Consider the following 7,428-nt stretch of genomic DNA (forward strand, 5'->3'; position numbering starts at 1 on the left):
GAGTTTGTAGAGTTTCTGCAATTTGTGTTGTTGTTGAATTCTAACTTTAAATCATGGTGGTCTGATAAGATACATAAAGTTATTCCAATATTTTGTACCTTTTTTTTTTTAAATTTTATTTTCCAGTTTAAATTTAGATAAGAATCAAGGTTGCTTCACAAGTCAGTTCCAGGTCCCTCTCCCATTCCCTCCCTCCCTCCCGTGCCCTCCCCTCCCCCCCCTCCCCGTTATCCTCTCATTTCTCCAGGGAGGGTGAGGCCCTCCATGGGGGTGTCCATAGTGTGTCATTTCATATAGGGCAGGGCCTAGACCCTTTCCCAAGAGTTCTGGGTGAGAGTGCACCTCACATTGTTCTATTGGAGTCCAAAGTCCGTGTGTATACTTGGGATGGGTACTGATCTGCTGCCCAAGGCTCAATAGACTCCCTAGGCCTCTTCACTGACACCCACATTCAGGGGGTCTTGATCAGTCCCATTTTGGCTTCCCAGGCTAATGCCTGGGATTCAAGAGTTAACCTTTGTCTGGTCAGCTGTTTCTGGGGGGTTAAACCAGCCCAGTCTTAATCCCTTTGATCATCAGTCCTCCCTCTCTGTTACTGGCTTTCTTGAGTTCAGCTCAGTACTTAACCAAGGGAGTCTGCCTCTTCTTCGATCAGCCACTAAATAAAGTTTCTGTTTCCCAGACTCTCTGGCCATAGGATTGTAGGCTGGCACTCCCCAGATCTATTTTGTACCTTTTAAAGTTTGCTATGCTGCCAAGTATGTGGTCGATTTTTGAGATGGTTCCATGTGGCTCTGAGAAGAAGGTATATTCTTTTGTGTTTGGATGGAATATTCTCTATATGTCAGTCAAAACCAATTGGGTCATAACTTCTATTAGTTCTTTGTTTCTTTGTTAAGTTTCTTTCTGGTAGTCCTGTTTAGTGGTGAGAGTGGGGTGTTGAAGTTTCCCACTATCAGTGTGTGAGGTTTTATGTGTTATTGAGTTTTAGTAATATCTCTTTTACGAATGTGAATGGTGTTTGGGGCATAAATGTTTAGAATAGAGACTTCATCTTGGTGGATTTTTCCTGTGATGAATATGAAATGATCTTCTTCATCTCTTGATTGATTTCAGTTTAAAGTCTAGTTTGTTAGATATTAGGAATGCTACCCCTGCTTGTTTCTTGGGTCCATTTGATTGGAAAATCTTTTCCCAACCCTTAACTCTGAGGTAACATCTGTCTTTGAGGTTTGTTTCTTGTATGCAGCAGAAGGATGGGTTCTGTCTTTGATCCATTCTGTTAGACTTTGCCTTTTTATGGGTGATTTAAAACCATTAATATTGAGGGATATTAATGACCTTTGATTGCTCATTCTTGTTTGTTTTGGAATGGTTGGTGTTGATGGAATTGTGTGTGAATTTCCACCCCTTTTCTCTTTTGGCTGTTGGTAAAGTGGTATTATCTATTACCTATGTTTTTCTGGTTGTAGCTAACTTGGATTGGAGTTTTCCTTTTAGAACTTTCTGTAGGGCTGGGTTAGTGAATATGTATTGTTTAAACCTGGTTTTGTCATGGAATATCTTGTTTTCTCCAGCTATATTGATTGAACGCTTTGCTGGGTATAGTAGTCCAGGCTGGCATTCGTGGTTTCTTAGTGTTGATAGCATATCTATCCAGGACCTTCTGGTTTTCTGAGTTTCCATGGAGAAGTTAGGTGTGATTCTGATAGGTTTGCCTTTATATGCTATTTGACCTTTTTACCTAGCTGCTCTAAGTATTCTTTCTTTATTATATATGCTTGGGGGTCTTGATTATTATGTGGTGAGGGGACTTTCTTTGTGGTCTAGTCTATTTGGTGTTCTGTAAGCTTCTTTTACCTTCAATGGCATGTCTTTCTTTAGGTTGGGAAAGTTTTCTTCTATGATTTTATTGAATATGTTTCCTGCCCTTTTGATGTGTTTTTCTTAACCTTCTTCTATACCTATTATTCTTAGGTTTGGTCTTTTCACTGTGATCCATATTTCCTAGATATTTTGTGTTAGGGATTTGTTGGACTTAAGATTTTCTTTGGTCGATGAATCTATTTCTTCTAGTGTGTCTTCAACACCTGGGATTTTCTCGTCCAAGTATTGTATTCTGTATGTTACGCTTGCTTCTGTAGTACCTGACCCTTTCCCCAGTTTTTCTATTTTCAGCATTCCTTCAGACTGCATTTTCTTTTTATTGTCTCCATGTCAACTCTCAACCCTTGTACTGTATTTTTTGCTTTGTGTTTTCCTCCCTTTTCTGTATTTGTATTTCTGGTTTTTTTTTGTTCCATTTCTTTAAGGGATTTTCTCATATCCTCTTTGAGGGATTCTATCATTTTCATGAAGGTGTTTTTAAGGTCACTCCCTTCTACTTCATCTGCACTGGGGTGTTCAGGTCTTGCTGGTGCAGAATCTCTAGACTCTGGTGGTGTCATATTTGTTTTTCAGTTGCTGTGTGTGTTTTATATTGCCTGTTTCCCATTGCTTCTTCCAGTGGGTGTAGAAAGAGCTTCTTCCTCTTCAGGTGGATAGGCAACCATGGTTCCCTTTCGGTGGGTGCAAGCAAATTCAATACTCTGGCCTCTGCTCTCTGCTCTCTGTCCTCTGTCCCTTGTCCTGAGTGCGGGCAGGAGTTGACCAGCTCTCTCTGCAGGCTCCTGGTTGTTTGGTCATCCATCGGAGATGTGGCTACCTGGCTGTGGTTCCCAGGCCAGGAGATCTAAGAGAGGGCAAGCTGGAAGAATTCTGGTCTAAGATGGGGACCCAAACCCCTCTACCCTGAGTGTGGGCAGAAGTGGACCAGCTCTCTCTACAGGTTCCTGGTCCCTTAGTGGTCAGTCCCGAGTCGACCTGGCTGTACTCCCCATGTCAGGGGATCCGAGAGGGGTGAGCGGGAGGAATTCAGGTCTAAAATGAGGACCCAGAGGTTACCTCTCCCATTTGTATCTTTTTATGAAGGATTTAAGCGGTCTGCAAAGCCCATATTGAACTGGTTTAGGAATCTAATTTGCACTGGCTCACATTCTCTCTAATTACAAAGTATCTATTAGGCATTGAGAAAAAGAAGTAACCTTGGGAAATGTTGCATCCTCACCAACATCCACATGTCTTACTAAGAAAGAGCTCTTGGTTTGGATGAATCTAACTTTGCTCTTCAGTTGATTAATGCATACTATTACTGTCCTTGATGTGTTTGGCTTAGGGATTAGGCTGATCAACTAAATTAGATCACTCAGTGATCAGTTAAGACTATTTTAATGTTGGGGAAGAAAAGCTCTCTTGGGTTCTAACAATACTTGTTCATAAAGGAAGAAAATATCTGCTTCAGTAACTTGATTACCAAGAAGACAAACTCAGAAGCCAAGCTTGACAGTTGGCAGAAACTAAAGAACACTAATTGGGAAACACACCTGAAACCTGGATACTCCCTGGGAGGTAAGCCCATACATTCTATCCATATTCTATCTAATTTGATTAGGTTTTTAGTAAGCAATATCTAAAAATCGTTATTGCCTTAGACAAAAAAAGTTCACATACTCCATTCTGAGGCTGATTCAAATAAAGACAAGCTCATGTGCAAGGTGGAGGGGACAGGACAAGTCAGGCAATAGGAACAACATTAAATGTTTGGTAGGAGGACTAAGTGTCAGTGTTTTGCATTTGGTGGAGTACGTGCAATGAACAATAAAAATGAAGCAATATAAATATATTTATATATACATATATATCAAAGTGGCCTGGGAAGATGGCTTCATTGGTAAAGTGTTTGCCACACAAGGATGAAAACTTGAGTTTGGATCCCCAGCACCTATATAAAAAGTCAGCGAAGCAGCATGTGTCTGTAACCCCAGCAGTGGGAAACGAGGAGAAAAGTGGATAGATTTCTGGAGTCAGCGGACAAGCCAGTTAGTCAGTCAGTAAAGCCAGAGCATCAGAGAGGGAGAGCCCGTTTCAATAATGAGGGTGATTGAGAAAGACACCTGATTTATCTACTTCTCCCTTCTCCATATCACACATCCATTTACACATTCTCTCTCTCTCTCTCTCTCTCTCTCTCTCTCTCTCTCTCTCTCTCTCTCTCACACACACACACACACACACACACACACACATACATACACCCCAAAACACTAAAATAAAATAAAGAAGAGAAGAATTTGAATGAACTCATAAGAAATATATGATCAAAGTTTAAGATGCTGGATATACACACTAATTATCCAGGCCTGATGATTATGCAATGCAAAATGGAGTCATACATGTATACAAACATCTTATGCTGATCACAAGTTTATAAAAAATAATTGGAAAAAGATGGACACTGACATTAGCCAGAGTTGGAACTAGAGCAAAGCACATACCTATAAGCTACTGTTTCTTTTCTTGAAATGTTTGGCAAAGTCTCCCTTGTGGAAGCTCTCCAGCAGAACAACTGCATGCTGATTGACCTGAGGATCTAGTTAGAATTTAGATACATATGTTCTCACGAACGTCTCTCTGGCCCTATTGAGGGAGGCTCTGGTCTGGCTTCAAGCAAAGAGCAGACTGTGCAAACAAACTTGCCATCATCAAAAAGGGCCCTGCATACACAAGCCTTATCTAACATTCTTTTTCTTTAGGCTCTGCTCTGTAAGAGGGGAACTGATTTAAGCTGTGCATTTGTGAAGTATAGCTTGCTCTGATGCCCGAGGGAACTCAATAAAGAGACCGCTGGCAGCTGATTAGGTCAGAAATGCAGGCGTATCAAGGCAGACTGTTGACAAGGTAGCATGAAGGCAAGAGCTCCTTTTGCCTATTAGGCCTCTGTGCTGGGCTCATTGTTTGCACACCTAATGAGGAAAAGGACTCAGAAAGAATTTGAGGGAGCACAATACCTCCCTCTCAGCCTATAACAAAACTCACTGTTGCATAAAGTACAATTTAATTTACCTTCCGGGAGGAAAAGTTGGTGCTTAAACAGCCGGAGGATCCAGAAATGTAGACTGCCTGGCCAGGCTCCCCTCAAGAAGCCTGCCTTATTAGAGGAAGGAGCAAGCTGGATCCCAGAGGGAAGTTGTAATCCTCTTTGCTGTGTCAAAAAAAAAAAAAAAAGGAGCTTAACTCCTGATTTCCTGGTCTCTGTTTGGCTACAGGTGTTTGAACATGAGTTTACAGAGAGGTTTCCAACTGCTAAGACTAGAGGCTGGGCATGCAGGAGAGACCCAGCTGTAGGATATGGTTGGACATAGCTGTTTACAGACAAGGTGACTGGTGTTACTGATAAGTACTGCTGCTGACATTTAAGCTGAGCCCATTTTATAAGGTAGTTTCATTTCTGTCCAGATATTGGAAGTATCTAGGAATCTTCATATACACACACTGGTATACAACAATATTAAAGAAAAAGAGGCCATAAATTTGAAAGAGAGAAGGGGGTGATAGTACCTGGAAAGGGTTTAGAGGGAGGTAAAGGTCTGGGAAAATGATATATTTATATTATAATTTCAAAAAATACTTTGATGAAAAGAAAAGAAAATTTATAGTGAAGAAATTCCACCCAAAGTGAGACTGGGAATGGGATATTTTTAAAATTATGTATTTTTATTTATTATCTGTGTAGTGTGATATATGTGGGCATGCATGTGCCATGGTGCAGATGTTGAGGTCAGAGGAAAATTTTGTGGAGGCATTTGTCTCCTTCCACATTTACATGAGCTCTCAGGGCTAAATGTAGGCTACCAGGTCTGAGCATCAGGCAGTCTAACCACACAAACCATCTCATCGGCCTGATGACTATTTTTAAACATGTTTCCAAATTAGTTTATAGAAATGAGAAAAAATACTACAGATTAGATTCTCAAACTTTGGGGTGCACAAATTTATTGCAAGTGTTGATATGCTACAGATCCTGACTTAGTAGTCTGGAGTAAGACCTGATACTACCTTTCTAGAAAGTTCTTAGATAGTGCTCGTATTGCTGTGTATCTTGCAGTATTTCTCATATTTAGGTGTGTTTAAGACTCACACAGGACTCAGTAGAGTAGACACACAAGATTTTTAAAGGTAGAAGTAGACCATGGCCTCTCTATAGATACTAAGGTCCCAGATGCTACACCATTTAATGCATTGATTTCCAAACTTGGCAGCACATTAGAAACATCAGGAAACAGATATTCCAAATCCCACCTGCTTCCAGTAAATGTTAAAATTCAACTATGACTTTGAATTACTGGCATTAGCAACTTCTACAAAACTTCCAGAGTAATAAGGATAGCAGTTTCCTTTACCAAACTGGAGACATTGCAAATTTTAATCAAAGAGATGGTAACCAGGGACTCTCTATATTTTTTTACAGGCACTACAGGTTATTTGTCAAGCAAGTCAAATTTCCAAGTAAACACACACACACACACACACACACACACACACACACACACACACACACACACATTGAATATGGAATGAAATGACCCAAGGAATGTATGATAAAATGTTTGCACTTTTGTTTTCATCCAGGATTATTTCCACCTTTCTAGCTGCATCCTGGAAACTTGGATGCCATCTAAACATGAGTCTTTGATCATGTTTGATTTTTCTGCTGCTGAGAACAGTTAGTGGTCTTGAGAGTCCTAGGGTCTGCTTCCTTCATTTACAATGGGAAGCTTGCTTGCTGATGAATGCTCCCCAGATGCCCACATGTTGCAGGGACCACTGGAAATAACCAAAACCTGTAGGAGGTGGGAAATAGTGGGCTGCTTCTAGGTCACTGAACAGTTACCATCATGGAGAAGGCATGGCTTTTCCAGGCTCATTTTGTTTCCTGGTCCAGTATGTAAGCAATAAGCTCTGAAGAATCCTTCCACTGTGACATACCACCATTTCTAGAGGTCCACTTGGAGCATCTAATCTTATACTAGAACCTCCAGAACAGAGAACCCAAATAAACGTTTCCCTTTATCAGTCAATTGCCTCAAGCATTTTGTTATAGTAATCCAAATCTGATCGACACAAGAGCCACTCCATTATTAAGTCTAATGACCTTTTTATAAATCTGTTATAGGAAGGTCAATGTAGGTTACTTCTGTTGTCTGTTTCCAGAAATTATTATGCTTTCTTTCAGTAGCAGTCACTGGATTTTTGAGGAGATTTCTTCCTTCCCACTTTCGGATCCAGATTTAGGAACTGGCACATAAACTAGAATCAAGTCAATCAATGCATGGAAGACGTTTCAAAGATGGTCACACCCATAGCCTTCTGACCCAAATAAAACAGTGAGACAAACAAAGGGCAGCTGCTGCTGGGAGGTAGGCATATTCCCATTATCTTAAGATGATAGGGTGTATGCAGGGACTACAGAACATGCTCCATTCTGTGGGAGGGCATCCATCATTGAGCCCCACACCACAAGGCTCCATGCAATGTGAAAACTGAGAGACA

The sequence above is a fragment of the Mesocricetus auratus genome, unplaced genomic scaffold (assembly GCF_017639785.1).
Source record: "Mesocricetus auratus isolate SY011 unplaced genomic scaffold, BCM_Maur_2.0 Super-Scaffold_4256, whole genome shotgun sequence".
Lineage (NCBI taxonomy): Eukaryota > Metazoa > Chordata > Mammalia > Rodentia > Cricetidae > Mesocricetus > Mesocricetus auratus.